We start from the raw sequence: 15258 nt of genomic DNA on the forward strand, positions 1-15258 counted from the left end.
AGATAACACAGAGGAAGACAGGCAGCCACAGTATCAGGCAACTGCTTACTACTGCTCGGAAACAAGCGAAGGCCCTCAACATGAATGCAGCGGAGCATGCTTAACTCCACACAAGACAGAAGTATTATGCTGGGGGGTAATCAGGCTGGGAAATTATTGGCTCATAGGTTGAGAGCCCGAATTCACTCCTGCCGCATACACATTTTGATAGGCCACGATCAGACACTCAAAACACAAGACGAGGATATAGCAGCTGAATTTGGCCTTTTTTACGCTCAGTTATATGGAGAAGATAAACTTTCAACCAAGGACAGCCCTGCATATGTAGAATAGACGCCGCTGACCACTCCATCAGAGCATATAGCAGCACACCCAGTAGCAGATATAACAGAGTGGGAGGTACTAGAAGAGATTGGGAGACTTAAGCTGGAGAATGCACCCAGTCAGGACGGTTACATAGCAGCTTTCTATAAATAATATGCTTCACTACTATCCCCATACTGGTACTGGACCGGCTATCCAACTACTTCAGCACTTCAGGAGCGCTTACAGAAACTTTGCGTACAGCAATTATAATCTTACCAAAACCGGGAAAAGATCTCCAGTCATGTGCATCCTATCGTCCTATCTCGCTACTCAACGTAGACGCTAAGATCTTTACAGGGATACTGGTGCACAGATTGGGACAATATCTCCCTGGACTAGTGGAACCCGATCAATCTCGATTTGTGCCAGGCCGCACACGTGGGGATAACACCAAGTGCCTTTTTTCACTTGATAGATAAAACTAATGGAGCCCAGACACCGACTCTGCTCCTGTCAATAGACGCTGAATAGGCATTTGACAGAGTGCACTGGTCATTTTTGCGGGTGGTACTGGAGGTTTTCGGTGAGTGCCCTCGTTTTAGGAGCTGGATCTGGGCTAGCTATAAGAATCTGATGGCACTAGGCTGAGTCAATAATTCATTATCTCCCCCCATTTCAATATACAGAGGAACGCGACAGGGGTGCCCACTCTCACCACTCCTGTTTGCATTATACATGGAGCAGCTAGCAGACCGCATTCACATGCATTCTCTCATTGAGGGGGGGGGGGGGGGGGGGGGAAACAGTCCCTTAATATAGCTTTGTATGCAGATCACATTCTATTAACCATCACTAAACCGTGGCAGTCTCTGCCTCCATTATTAGAGGAACTCACCACATTTGACATTTGGGGACGTCTCTGGCTTTAAAGTAAACACCACCAAATCCCAAGCATTAAATGTTACCATTCCACATAATGAACAGGAATAGTTGGCATTGGAATTTACTTTTACGTGGGCCACACAAGAGATTCCCTATCTGGGCATATATATTTTGTCAACTATGGATAAATCAATATCATACAATTACTCCGAACTCCTGAGAACGGTACGTTCACTTATTCAATCATGGCATGGGGGACCCATTTCATGGCTGGGATGCATAGCGGCAGTTAAAATGACTCTCCAACCCAAAATGTTATACCTCCTGCAGGTGATGCCGTTACAACCACCCATCTCCACAATCAAAAAATTACAATCTACCATTGAATCATTCGTCTGGGGCGGTAGACGTGCCAGAAGGGCTAGAGAGCAAGCATACCTCCCAGTGGCTAAAGGAAGGTTAGGCATACCCCACTTAACACAATACTACCAGGCGGCCCAGCTGCGCTTCTTGTGGAGTGGCAACGTCTATTCACTGAGAAGCACTGGTGTTTCTTGGACCAAGCCGTGGCAGGAGACCATATATGGAAAATACCTTGGCTTCCACGTCCGCCAGGGGTGTGCATCTCCCCGGTCATCCGAGCTACGATGACAGCTTGGGATAAGACCTGCTCCTCCAAACAACTCTCCACTCTGACCTCTCCTCTCACCCGATCCTGGGAAACTCAGATTTCCCGCAGGCTCTAAATGACAGGTCACACGCTAGATGGCAGGTAGCCAATTGCAAACACATTGGCAACTTGTTTGATGAGCGTGGCTTACTCAAATTTACTGAGAAGCAACAGGATGTTGGACTCCCGGACTCGGTGCACTGGCGCTATACAGCGGTAACATCACCATCAGTAAGAACACACACAAGTAGGAAACGTACTCTATTCGAGCGCTGGCTCCAGTCTAGATGAGATAACCATCGATTACTATCTGACATATACACTTTCTTGAACACAGCCACCAACCCCTCACACACACCTGCCAGGAAAAGATGGCAGGTGGAATACAAATGACACTTCACAGAAAAGGAATGGACAGATATTTTACACCGTGCACACATATCAGCCACTAGCACCGTCGGTAAAGAAACAATGCTAAAAATTGTTCACTATTGGTACTACACAGCGATCCGCTTAGCTCAGTGGCAGAGAGGTAAAGATGGTAAAGCTGGTGCCACTGCAATCACTTCGGTACGCTTGTTTATTTGCTGTGACAATGTCCCAAGCTCCACCGCTACTGGACGAATGTCCTGGCGGATATAGATCAAATGTTTCACACCGAGATACCTCGCTTCCCCAGCTACATTTTATTAGGCCTACCAAATGTCCAAACATACCCACTTCACTCCATGAGGGGGTTAGGCCATCACCATGGCACTCTGCACAGCAAAACAGGTCCTGCTGTCTAGATGGGGCACCGACACAGTCTCCACATGTACAGATTGGCTGCATAAGCTTTGGAACATATTAGGTATGGAGAAGTTAATGGCAGTAACGACCCACAATCTACCCAAATTTGAGAAAACATGGGGACCATGTATTAAACACCTATCTGACCTTTACTGCAAACTTAGCTGCCTAATATATTTACAAGTCCTTCGTCTCACGTCAACCACTCCAAATGACAATCAGGGTTTTGGCAAATATGGGAGCTGACAGACCTTATAGATATCACAAGTGCATGTTCTATTTTCCTGCTTCTTTATATGTAGCCCCCCCACAACACTTTTTCTTTTCCCTTTAGTCTCGTTTCCTCGTTGGCCACTGGATGTAGGCTGTATCTTTGCAACTGGTAGGTCAGTGAAGATGATTCTGGAAAGAATGAAACCCAAGTCCAGTATAAGATGATTAGCTTAACAGCAAAGAACACTTACGTCATCTCTGTTGCCACCATGCCCACAGTTTAAACCGAAACTATATATTTCTTTGTAGAAGCTACTAAATTGCTTCATTTTTTGCCAAGTAATGTGCAAGAAAACAAGTACAGTGACTAGTTTCTAGGGCTAAATTGAAATTTTATAAAAACAGTATGTCATCTTCCAACCAAATAGTGTTCTGGTATTTAATGTAATATTCTTTTAATGTGATTGCCGACATTCTATTCGACTGCTGTACCCGTTACAACAGTGCCTTATACAGCCTCATTCCTACACATTTTAGAGGTGGTACCTTCGCAACCCTTATCTGAAAATACAAGAAAATGAGCCCCTGCCCCTGTACAATTTATGTTAAAATTGCAAAATCAGTAGCACCTAGATAGGAGCACATTAAAAGACATCTTACTAGACAAGCATTCACTTAACATGTCCTACAATATAAACTTTATCAGTCACAGATTAGGATATCAATCTTACTGTGAGGTCATTCCCAAACCAATACTAATTATCAAGAAAACGAACACGGCTTTTGAAACACTCATTCCTTCTTTAGCCTAAAGTAGACTATAAAAGTTACTAATTCCATAACAAAATTCAGAAAATTAAATGATGGTGCCTGTGCTTTTCACCAACATCCTCAATTGATACTTTACACAGTAACAAAAGGAATATCCTGCTCCCACCTTGAGAATACACTCTCAACCAAAGCAGTGAGGCAGAGAAAACAGGAGGGTATGAGTAATCTAATGCTTCCCACACAGTCTAGCATTCTACTTTAGTTGTCATTGACAGGTTTCCACAGAGGCAGAGAGCTGGGACACAAATGTTCACTACATGGTAAATGGGTGTATTCTCCTTCTTCAAGTGCCTGAATGCAAGTGAAATTGGTATACTGACTTATTTTGACCGTGGTGACACGCTAATCTGGCAAGTGCACAGCGGCCTACGCCAGTCTCTGAAAATGTGATGGTATGGACTTGTTCTGTGACTGGAGGGGAACACCAAGTTTGCCTTCATAGTGTCACGGTTCGCGGCGTTGCCGCGGCCGGCCGTTCCCGCAGACACACACGGGAGGCCGGAATACTCACTTCCGGCGGAAGTCGAGTACCCGGTCTAGTCACCGGGCAGCAAGGCATAGAAGCACTTCCGGGGGAAAACGCTTAAACCTCGCGTTTCCCGCCGGCTGAGTGCTTCGGATTCCAGATTCCTTCTCGGATTCCCGCTGGCCAAGACCTGCCTGTTCGGAGAAGAGCCGCGCTGGAGCGCTGCTCGGCATGTCAGCCGCCCTTCGGAGCTCTCCTTAGCCTCAGCTGACTTCAAGGAGGCAAGCCGCGCTGGAGCGCTACCTTGCCTCAAGACTGCGCCATTCAGGAGCGCTTGTTTGTTTCTTCACCTGGGGGTTCCAGGAAAGAGCCCGTTTTGTTTTCTTAACCCTTGGTGCGCAGGAGCGCCTAGAGGGTGTTTATTGAACCTGGATTGTGTTTTGGGGGTTTCAATTTCGGTTTCCCACCGCGCAGGAGCGCTAAAGGGAAATAACTCAGCCTACAGACACGGGTTCCTTACCAGGGATGCCACAGGTTGAGTGGTTGCTTCCAGTTTCAGCTACCCGCGCAGGAGCGCTATCTTTTTGTTTTAGCTTGGGTGAAACGCGCAGGAGCGCTTTCTTTAGTTTGAACTTGGCGATAACGCGCAGGAGCGCCGTACCTCGCTATTCACATCCGGAGCTGTACTCTTCTGGGGACCTTTCTTCCCGGGAGCTTTGGTGAGTCCTCAAGGGGTAACTAGTCCTGTGTGTGTATGTGGGGGTGGTTCCTTTTCGGGTCTGCTTCAGTTTCTGAATTATCTTCTTTGGTTTCCAGTTGACACCGGGACGCCCCGTCAGCTCCACGCCATCCTTAACCCTACACCCTGGCTCCCATCCCTGCGTCCATCTCATCCCTGCTGGGTATTGTCTTCCACGAGGGTCAGGTGGGTACAGGGACGGGTGCTCTTGTCTCTGCGGAATCGCGTCACAAGCAAAGGTAAGACTTGTGGGGCAACCTGACACATAGTAGGCAGTGGACTACAACGCATTCCCTAGATTTATCACATAAATCAAAGGTGTCAGTGTAGCATGCTTTTCAAGCTATAGTGTCACTTGACCTTTTTTCTTGGGTCATTGAGAAAGCCATCTAATGACCATGTGAAGTTCCTCTGTGATGGGAGGCACAGAATCTAGCACTGTCATCCTACAATGTAAAATGTGAGTATGTGCACTCACTCTGCATCACATATATGTTAGTGAAATTCTGTGTACTATGGGAATCGGAGATACATTTTAGTGCCACTGGTTTATTATGGCACAAAATAGAGGAGTATGACAGCTTCACCAGACAGAGAAGTGCATTGGCTTCATTCCTGTGACTGGGGTGTTCAGATCAAGACGCTGAGGAGAGGAAGATAGAGACGGGGTAACCTTTAGAAATTCCTTGGTGATCTTGTTAGAAAGGGGCTTCTCATTAGTTTGATGTTAGGGTTGAAGAGTGCACTGCAATTTCTGTTGTTCAAGGTGAAGATGTTTAAGTGAGGCCTGGCCTTTTTGTTTATCTCGGATTACTACTCAAAAGGGTTGATAACGCTGCCGGCCCTGGAGGGTTTAGAGTCCTTGCCAGATTTCAGCCCCCTGGAAGCTAAAGTGTTTATGGGTGAGCTGGGGGATAAAAAGATTTCCCGTATTTACCAAACACTAGTGATCCACTGCTCCACTTCATTGCACAACTTGAAGAACGCCTGGGAACAGGATGTGGGGACACTAGATGAGGATGACTGGCGGGAGGCACTTGAGGCCCCAAGGGGAGCCGCAATCGCTATACGACTGAGGCTTATACAGTTTAAATATCTTCACAGGGCATACTTTACGAGAGAACGGCTGTGGAAGGCGGGTCTGATTGAGTCCCCGGTTTGCCTGCGATGTGGCCAGGAAGCTGGCACGCTGTTGCACACTGTCTGGAGTTGTGGGTCCTTGGCCAGGTTCTGGGACGGGGTGTGGAATTGTCTGTCTGAGGCTCTGGGGTGGGAGCTGCCTCGAACCCCAAGGCTGGGCCTCTTGCACGTGATGGAAGGGATAGGGGGAACCTGAATAAGAGGCATCTACTGTTGCTTGGACTTACGATGGCTAAGAGGGATGTGGCCCAGGCCTGGGAAAAAAACCAAGCTCCATCGATACGGGTGTGGAAGAAGGGCCTGGACTTTTGTATGGGGTTGGAGCGTCCTGTATTTGAAGCTCGGGGGTGCCCTAGAAAGTATTTTAAAATATGGAAGCGATGGGCGGACTACAGAGGACTGTGGCTTGAACCGCCAACTGACCAGGACGATGACCTACATGGAGCGATATAGTGGGCCTGAAGGGAGGTTGATGTTATTTCCAGGAGCATGTGTAAGGGTGTTTGGTACAATGGATGATCTCGTGCAGCACAGGGGGGGGGGGGGGGGGGGGGTGGAGGGTTGTTAGGGGCATAGCTCTCAGTAAAAAGACGTATGGTATTTCTACGACCTGATGCAATTTAATGCTACACGGTCTCTTCGGATTGTGGAGGGCTGCGCTGTTTGCACCATATGTCAATAAAAACTGTTTATAAAAAAATAAGGGTTGATGACAGACAGGAACACAGAACTCACACTTCATTGTGACCATGTCTTCGATACTCCTTCATAGAATCAGCCCCACGGCTACCTGCTGCGCGAGGCATCACTATGCACAAAGGCTGGAGAGAAGCCTAGAAATGACATTTGAAAGAACACCCAAACCAGTACTAAAGTCTTAAATAGTTATTCCAGAACCCCCTGCTTTGACCTAGGCCGGGGGTTCTACACAGGCTACTCGAAGAGCTGTTGTGCAACCAGCTGTCTATCAGATTCCTTACCCAGTGACATTTTCCCAGAAGTGAGGGGACATTATCTATCAACAAAACTTTCTGCTAGAGGAGTTGAGGGTCCACCTAAACAGTTTAGAAGTATTCCTACCTACAGAGAAAGGGAGGCACACAGTCTCCTTACCAGGCCCTGAAGGAGGAAAGGGTGTCCAGGAGGAAAAGCCAAGGTTGTCTAGAGAGCACCCAGAGAAGTCTAACAATGCAAGAAAGCAAACCAGGGGTGACTAGAGTTATGAGGAATCCTCCCACCCCCAGGTCTATCTACACTATTCATGAACAATTAGTATTAATATTACACTATACTTTGTATTTTTGTGTAGCCAGGCAACTTGCCATGGGGACTGGTGCTGCTAACAAGCAGAGCAAACCCATGTCACGCTGCAGCTAAGAGCCATGATGGGACTGTTCCGGTGGGGTGGGGGAAGCGGGGTGCCTCAGAAAACACAGTGGTTTACAGCGGTGGAGTGTTGCCCCACTGCACTGAGAGCAGTACAAAAAGGTGAAATAAAATAATAATGCAATGTTATTACCATTATATTTTTCTAAACTGGCTCAGTTCTAGGTGGAGGGCTGGGCAGAGCACAGGGAGGAGTGGTGGGCACTCTCTTAAGTGCGCATCACGGTTTGGCTGGCCGTCTTGAGCCGGCCAAACAGTCATGTTTATTTATTTATTAGGGAGTTTTATATAGCGCTAGCCTGACCCGAGGGTATCGGAGCGCTTCACAACAGTTTTTGTGCAAGATTCATACAATAAAGCAGTATTCTACATATAGGTTCGGAAGACCAAGTATGCTGAGCAGCATTTAGGTAGTCTGTGAGTCCTGAGGTAACCTCATAGAGTGCATGTTGCATTGGGGTTGAACCACTTAGGGGGGGCAGTTAGGGGTCAAATAGCAGGGAGGAGGTAAGGCTTAGTGCTACATTGTCTGGGCGAGACGACGGGCAGGGATTTGCGTTTAGATGCGGCTATCCCATCGGGAGGTAACGGTTGAGGAAAAGGACTTTTAGGTGTTTTTTAATTTTGTGATGGACGTGATAGTCAGGATACCGACTAGAATAGCATTCCAGATTTTGGGCGTGTTTCCAGCGAAGGACTGTGCTGCATTTTTTTGTTTGCTCATTTTCATAGGGGTGAGTAGTAGGGTGCTGGAGCTCCTGAGGTTCCTTGTTTGACCAGTCCTCTTGAGTTTAGCAGCCAAACACTCAGGTTTTCCTGTGTTCAGGGCTTTGTGTGTGAGGCAGGCAGTTCTGAAACTGGCACGCAATTAGACTGGCAGACATTTTAGTTCTCTGACTGCTGGTGAAATGTGGTCGCATTTCCCGATTCCAGTGACCATTCTAGCTGCTGCGTTGAGAGTAGTTTTGAGGGGAGGTGAGATGTTGTTGTACCAGTGAGGGTGCCATTCCCATAGTAGAGTTTGGATAGCACCAGTGATTGGGTGGTTTGTTTGAGGTTGTTGGTTTGGATGAATGGTTTTATTTAGTTAAGTAGCTTCAGGTGGACGAAGGCACTCTTTGCAGAGTTCTTGACGCGTTTGGCTATGTTGAGTTTTGAGTCTAGGGTGATTCCTAATGATTTTACGGAGTGGGTCGGAGTGTGATTGCTTTTAGCAATTCTGAAATATGAGGGTTCTCTTCTTTGTTGGAGATGAGGATGATTTCGGTTTTATCTTGGTTCAGTTTTAAGTGGTTAAGCGACGGCCAATGTTGGATTTCTTTTAGAGTGACATTAAGTCTGTGAATGTCATCTATGGAGAAGGTTTGTAGATAGAACTGGGTGTCATCTGCATAGAGGTGGAAAGGTAAGTTAGCATTTTTGAGTAGGGTGGTGAGGGGTTCCATGTATATGTTGAACAGTTGAGGTGAGAGCACTGAAGCTTGGGGGACGCCCCTGTTGACGGGGTGTAGGTCGGAGGTGAAGTTTTTTATTTGTATCCATTGTGAGCGGCTGTGTAAGAAGGAGGAGAACCAGCGTAGGACCACCTCATCAGCACCTACCCTTTCTTGCAAAGCCTTGATGAGAAGTTGGTGATCAACCGTATCAAAGGCTGCCGATAGGTCTACGAGAATGAGGAGGCAACATTGGTCTGTATCGAGGGTTTTGTGGATGTCGTCTGTGATGTTAAGGATCGCGGTCTCAGTGCTATAGCCTTTTCTGAAACCTGATTGGTGGGGGTCAAGAAGGTTGATGCTATCCATGTGCCGAGTCAGTTGTTGGAGGATGCATTTTTCAAGGATTTTGGAAAGGAGGGGGAGATTGAAGACGGGTATGAAGTTATTCAGTTCCTTGGAGTCAAGGGCTTTTTTTTTTATTTTTTTTTAGTAGTGGCGTGACTTGGCCAACTTTGAGGCATTCTGGTATGATGCCGGTTCTCAGGGAGCTGTTTATGATCTTGCACTAGAATGGGGCTATGGAGAGTTCCCGTTTTTTAGTCAGTTGGGTGGGTATCGAGTCGAGGACGTGAGAGGCTGGTTTGGAGGTGGAAATCAGTTTGAGGGTCTCGATTTCCGAGATGGGGTTGAAGGACTTTCAGGTTTTTGTGGCACGCTTGAGCGCGCTATCTACTGCCACTGGGGCAGGCTTTTGTAGACGGGGTTGATGTTGATGTCCAGTGAGAGCTCAATCTTGGTGATTTTTTCTTTGAAGAAGTTGGCGAAGATTTCACACAAGTCCTTGGAGGCCTGTGGGGAGGATTCCAGGGGTTTGAAGTTTTTTTGCCTGATGATTTTGAACAGTTCGTTGGGCCTGTTTTTTGCGTTGTCCAGGGCGGCGCAGAAGAAGGTGGATTTTTCACTGCGGATGTGTTTCTTGTATTTCCTTCGGGCTGCTTTGAGTTGTTGGAGTAGGCTTGAGGAGGGGTTGCTCCTCCATAGTCTTTCTGTAGCTCTTAGTTGTCTTCTTTCATTGTTAATGTCCGTGTTGAACCAAGATCTGGATGGGATGTTCCTGGTTTTTTTTAGTTTCAAGGGGGATACTTGATCTAGAATCAATGACATGTTTGTGTTGTAGTGGGAGGTGAGTTCTGTTGTGCACTTATGTTCTCCACCCGGCTGAATTGCACAGACTGGGTGGAGAACATGCACAGGCTCCCAGTCCCTGTCGGAGCGACGAACCATGGCGATCAGACCAATCAGGATGTTGTTGTCATGCTGGTGACTGCAGTGTAGTGATTGGCGAGGGGAATCTGAGGGCCAGTGTGCTTCCTGCTTCGGCAACAGAAGGACGAGAAGAGGCGGCGGCCGGCAAACAGGTAACTGATTTTTTTTCCATCTCCCTACACCCCCGCCTCACCACCCCAGTTAAGCAGCAGCCGCCACTGGTGATTTCAAGGCTCCCATTATAGTTAATGAGGTTGTTTGCCCCTAGTGTCCATCCCTGTCTGTACTTGAGTCTCATGATAGTGAGGGCAATCAGTCAAAGGCTTCTCAGGAGCACACAAATGTTACCCCAAATTCCAGAAATAGAAAAGGACAATCCAGCAAAAGCTTGGACCCGGCCTTATAGCAAAACACATTGCTCAACCCCAGCCCATATGCTGTTGTATTTGTCAGAAGCAGCTGTTGCAGCTGGGATGGATTCTGGACAGTCCGAAAAGATGTAGAGCTTTTTGGCGTTGTATGCCGCAAGTAAAACTACTGCAGCTCAGGGCCACCTGTGGCTTGTGAAAATGGGCTGCTGGCAGGAAAACAGTGCCACTGTAGGTGTGTTCTACTACTTGGTAAATTACTGCCTACACGTCCCAAGAATGAAGTTCCCAATGGTTACACCAAAGTAGTGGTTAATGTGTCTAGAGTCCAGAACAGGGGCATTTTCTCTTGGTCTTATTTACTATTTGTCTTGTTCTGATTGTCACTGAACAACCCAACTATCTACTGGCATTTTTTATATGCATGCAACACAGCATTATGTTTGACCAAATCAAAATTCACCATACAAACTACCCAGTCCGTACAGAATACAACAAGCCAACACACACACCCAACTCACCTTCAAAAGGCCCAAATTAGCCATCATCAGGCACCTAATAGCACTTTCTATTCAACAGTACCCACTAAGCAAAACATTTCAACTTTGAAACAGAACACAAAAGACATACTTGTGATAATTTAATGGAAGTAACCGAGTGCCATAACAATATACTTGGCAAAGGGAGGCCCAACTGTATCCTTCCAAAATACACCAATGCATCTTAGAAATGTTCAGATAATGTGATATTAAACATAGCACCACCCCAAGTACACAACACTGCATTATATGTCTATAGAAATATTCCTCCAGACATCCATGCTGTATAGGCTACGTACTGGACAAGTGATCACTCAGCACAACTGAAAAAGGCAGGAAAGCCCATTTGCACGCCAATTCATTGACATAATAAACAGCAAACCGCTATACATAGATATAACTTATTTTACTCTCAAATTACCCAACATTAACTATTGGTACACTAGACGATTCCAGGCTACCTATACCAGTGATACCCAAAGTACAGCCCTAGGGCCACAGTCGGTCCACCTGACTGCTGTTACATGTGGCCTCCTGGTCCATAGCAGCATTGACTTGGCGAACATTAAAAGATGTTAAATAAACAGGCAAGCATTTATTTAAAGGTTAATTTAAGTTAAAGAAGTAACTAAAGTGTTCTGCGTTGATTATATTTAGAAACACCCTTTATTTTTTAAAGACATCATGCAGCAAAAGCGTAAATATATGATAAAGTCTGTTCAAAATTCTAAAAGCGTATATCATTAACATGCAAAACAGTTTCATCGTAGTACATCAGATTATATCAATACATTCAGCAGTATTTTTTTTCTGAGTGATAGTTTTCAAACATGAATTTAGAAGCTTTCATTCTCTCCCTCTGACCCCTCACCCTTTGACAATAATGCCAATAGTGAACTAAGGGACAAGTCAGTTCTTGTGTGCACTCTGAGTAGCCTGGGATCATATTATACAAGAACAACACTATGATTTATTACATCAAACACAGGAGAAGGTTTGTACAACACACATCCTGGAGTTGTGCATTTCGAGATCCTCATTATGTGATAATGAAAAAGGAGGGAAAGTTAAATAAAACAATTGCCTAGGATCACACAATTTAGTCAAGTGAAGAATCCGGGATTAATGGCAAGTTTTTGGTTTCACGGTGCAATTCAGACACTAAAGGTATATGCTTTGCTTCCCCTACACCCACCTTATTGACAATTTCCCCAACCCTGCTGGCATTAATGTTGCCCTCCGTCACATCACAGACCAAACTTTGTGTCCCCTGGGAAAATGTTGTTTTACCCATGGTCTATTCTAACCAAGTAATATCCAAATAATGATTGGAAAAACAAGAACGGCATAATAAGGAATTATTTAATAAAGTAGTATTTTGCCCAACAATATGATGGCATAGCATGTGTTTCCTTGCAACACATGGCCTGAAACGTTGTACACCAGAAAGAACACCTCGTCAATCATACATATACTGAAGCCAAGATGCATAAGACTTAAGTGACATCCATCAAAGTTATCCTATAAAACACTGTGAAAGTGGTCCCTTGGCATTGAAATGCTCAAATGTTAATTGGTATTTATATAGCGCCAAATCACCGGCAGGTCTCTTAGAGCTTAGGGCAGAGCTACTAGACGGAGTCAGGAACAATGCGTGAAACGGGAATTTAGACCGAAACCTGACGTTTCTGTTTGAACTTATTGAATGGATGAACTATGGGAAGAGGAACAGTTTAGCCATTTCATTCTTTTTGTGTATATTTTTTTTCATCAACATATCAAGCAGTTACATCTGTATGATGAATGCCTGTATCCCAAGTCTAAGGAATGAGTTAACTGTATGGAGAGGGCTGCTACTTTGGACAATGGCTACCACGGCCTACTGCTGCTGCCTCTGCTTTCTGAGGAAAGAGCAGAAAGTCAACAAAACAGCTGCTAGTGATATCACCCTGCTCAACCACTACCCTCCCAAAAATCACCGCATGAAGACAGCTTCTCCACACAAAATATGTATTTTCTAAAACGGGGCAGCTGCTCCAGGGTTACTGCCATTTCCTGGTCAAAGAGGCATGTCAACAATTTTGCGCTTTTCGTTAACAAGTCACAGTTATCAGATCTTTCAGGGAAATTAAAGCTGCGATGTCTACAACTCCCATAAACCATGTTTTCATAGAGGCCCAGGGGTTTAAAAAGAGACACGGAGCCAGATTGAAACAGTAGCACGGGGTATCACCACAGAACCGGTAGCTTGATAATCAACAGTGACTCGCCTCTTCAAATTACTAGCACACTATAGTGGCATCATGTGAGAAATCAGCAGGGCCTGGTAAACAAATATTGGGGTTTTACACGGGCCATTACTTCCCAACCTAAATAATGCGGGTGTTTACATTTTACTTCGTAATAAATAAATAAAATTCTTAAAGTAGTTAAGACTACTGAATGAAATTATTTTCCCAGATTCGTTTTTATTAACTAAGGCAAACAGGGTCTCTTTAACAAACGAAAACGTGTTGTTGCTAACACGAAGGTGTAAACACTCCCTCATTTACAATACATCTCAAAACACCCTGGCAGTTAGCACCTGCGCGCTGTGTCTTGCCCCTCGGAGCGGGCTTTAAACCAAGTCCATTGAAGCTTGGAGGTATGGTAGGTGTGAGGGTGACAGTCCAGCTCTGCCCGCCACGGGGGTTTGAGACCAAAGCCTGAGGGACTCCAGACTGCAGAGGGAAGGGAGACGAAGGAGTCCGACTGCCCCAAGATTGACACTCACCACCCTCTTAGCGGGTCCAGGCAGCTGCACTGCACCCGACGTGGGTTGTTGGAACAGGAGGTGACCAGTCGGCCTGATCCCTGCGCACACAAGGTGCTCGGGAGGGAGGGACTGAGGGCCCGCAGGAGGCAACGCGCCGTGGTGAGGAAACAGCCCGGGTGGCTCTCGGGGGTGGAAAGCACCTCTGGAGCTGCTGCGCAGTGTATGAGACCCGCAAGAACTAGGGCGTCTTAATGAAGAGAATACTCACCAGCGCAAATACAGATAATAAGGGTCACCAATGAATCCCTGATGTCTCAGGCCCGGGAACAGGCAAAATCACACAGAAAACAATCAGGGATCCCTTTCTTAGGACATACAGCAGCCATAATTCTGAGCCAGGGAACGTGCAATGTCCAGGACACTGTAGCCAATGAGAGCACCGGCAAGTCTTTTGACAGCCAATGCCAAGCTGTGGTACAGTCTCCGAGGCTTAACAGCCAATGAACAAGGAGAACTCCATAGTCAATAGAAAGATAAGCATTGTACTGACTAATCCACTATCTTCAAGCTTTTCTATTAACAGTGGAAAATGTGTCCTCCTACGGGATTGGTCTAAGCAGCTGGGCAGTGCCCTGCATGCTCCGAAGTTGCCGTATTCATGGGACAGAAGACTACAGTAAACGAAGAAATGACAGCCAAGGGTTTCAGTCTTTCATGTGCGGAACTGGGGCCAGTTAGTCAATCTAGTACATGGGTACGAGCAAATATTTTCCCAGGGGCCAAAACGTTTGGTCTGTGGTGTGACCGATGGCCGCATTGATGCCAGCAGGGTTGGCGGTCGGGGAGGAGGGGTAAAGCAAAGCAAAGTATCTAGTGGCTCAATTGTAAAATGTGAAACCGGAAAACCCGGAATCAATCCCGGCTTTACCACTTGACCAAATTGTGTGATTCTGGGCCGTTGTCTTATTTCACGTTCCCTTCTTTTACTTCATTATAACATATAAGAAGACCTTAAAATGCATGACGTCAAGATGTGCACTGTACTAAACTTTCTCTTCTGTTTGGTTTAATACATTTTTATGTTGTCCATGTATATCAGCAACCGAGGCCACCCACAGGGTGCATTTAATAACTTACTTTCCTCTTAGTTCACTATTAGCATTGTTGTCAGGGTGGGTTGAAGCATTAATGTTTCTAATTCCATGTATGAAAACGAACATTTTTTAACAATACTTCTCAATGCACTGTTATAATCTGATGTACTAAGGATGTTCTGCATGTTTATGAAATACGCTTTTTGAATTTCAAGAGAATTTATCTGTACTTTTACAGGTTTGTTGCACTATGTCTTTAAACATGAGGTATTCCTAATGTTAAGCGCTGCAGGACACCTTAGTTTCTTCCTTTTTTTAAATCTTCCATTAAATTCAAATAAATGCTTGAATGTTCATTTTAAATATTTTTAATGTTGG

At 45.7% G+C, this 15258-nt stretch overlaps 1 protein-coding gene across 2 annotated transcripts in view; it reads left to right on the forward strand.

Moving 5' to 3' along the window:
* Positions 1–14431: 14431 nt before the first annotated feature.
* Positions 14432–15258, forward strand: part of ZRANB3 (zinc finger RANBP2-type containing 3) — a 929924-nt gene continuing 929097 nt past the window's right edge. The window contains exon 1 of one of the 2 annotated variants that reach the window (XM_078681806.1): positions 14432–14532. The gene's annotated coding sequence lies outside the window, so the exon portion shown is untranslated. Of the gene's footprint in view, positions 14541–15258 lie in introns of both variants that reach the window. The other variant, XM_078681805.1, reaches the window with a different exon arrangement.

Source organism: Lissotriton helveticus, chromosome 3_1 (assembly GCF_964261635.1).
Source record: "Lissotriton helveticus chromosome 3_1, aLisHel1.1, whole genome shotgun sequence".
In the NCBI taxonomy this organism is placed as follows: Eukaryota; Metazoa; Chordata; class Amphibia; order Caudata; family Salamandridae; genus Lissotriton; species Lissotriton helveticus.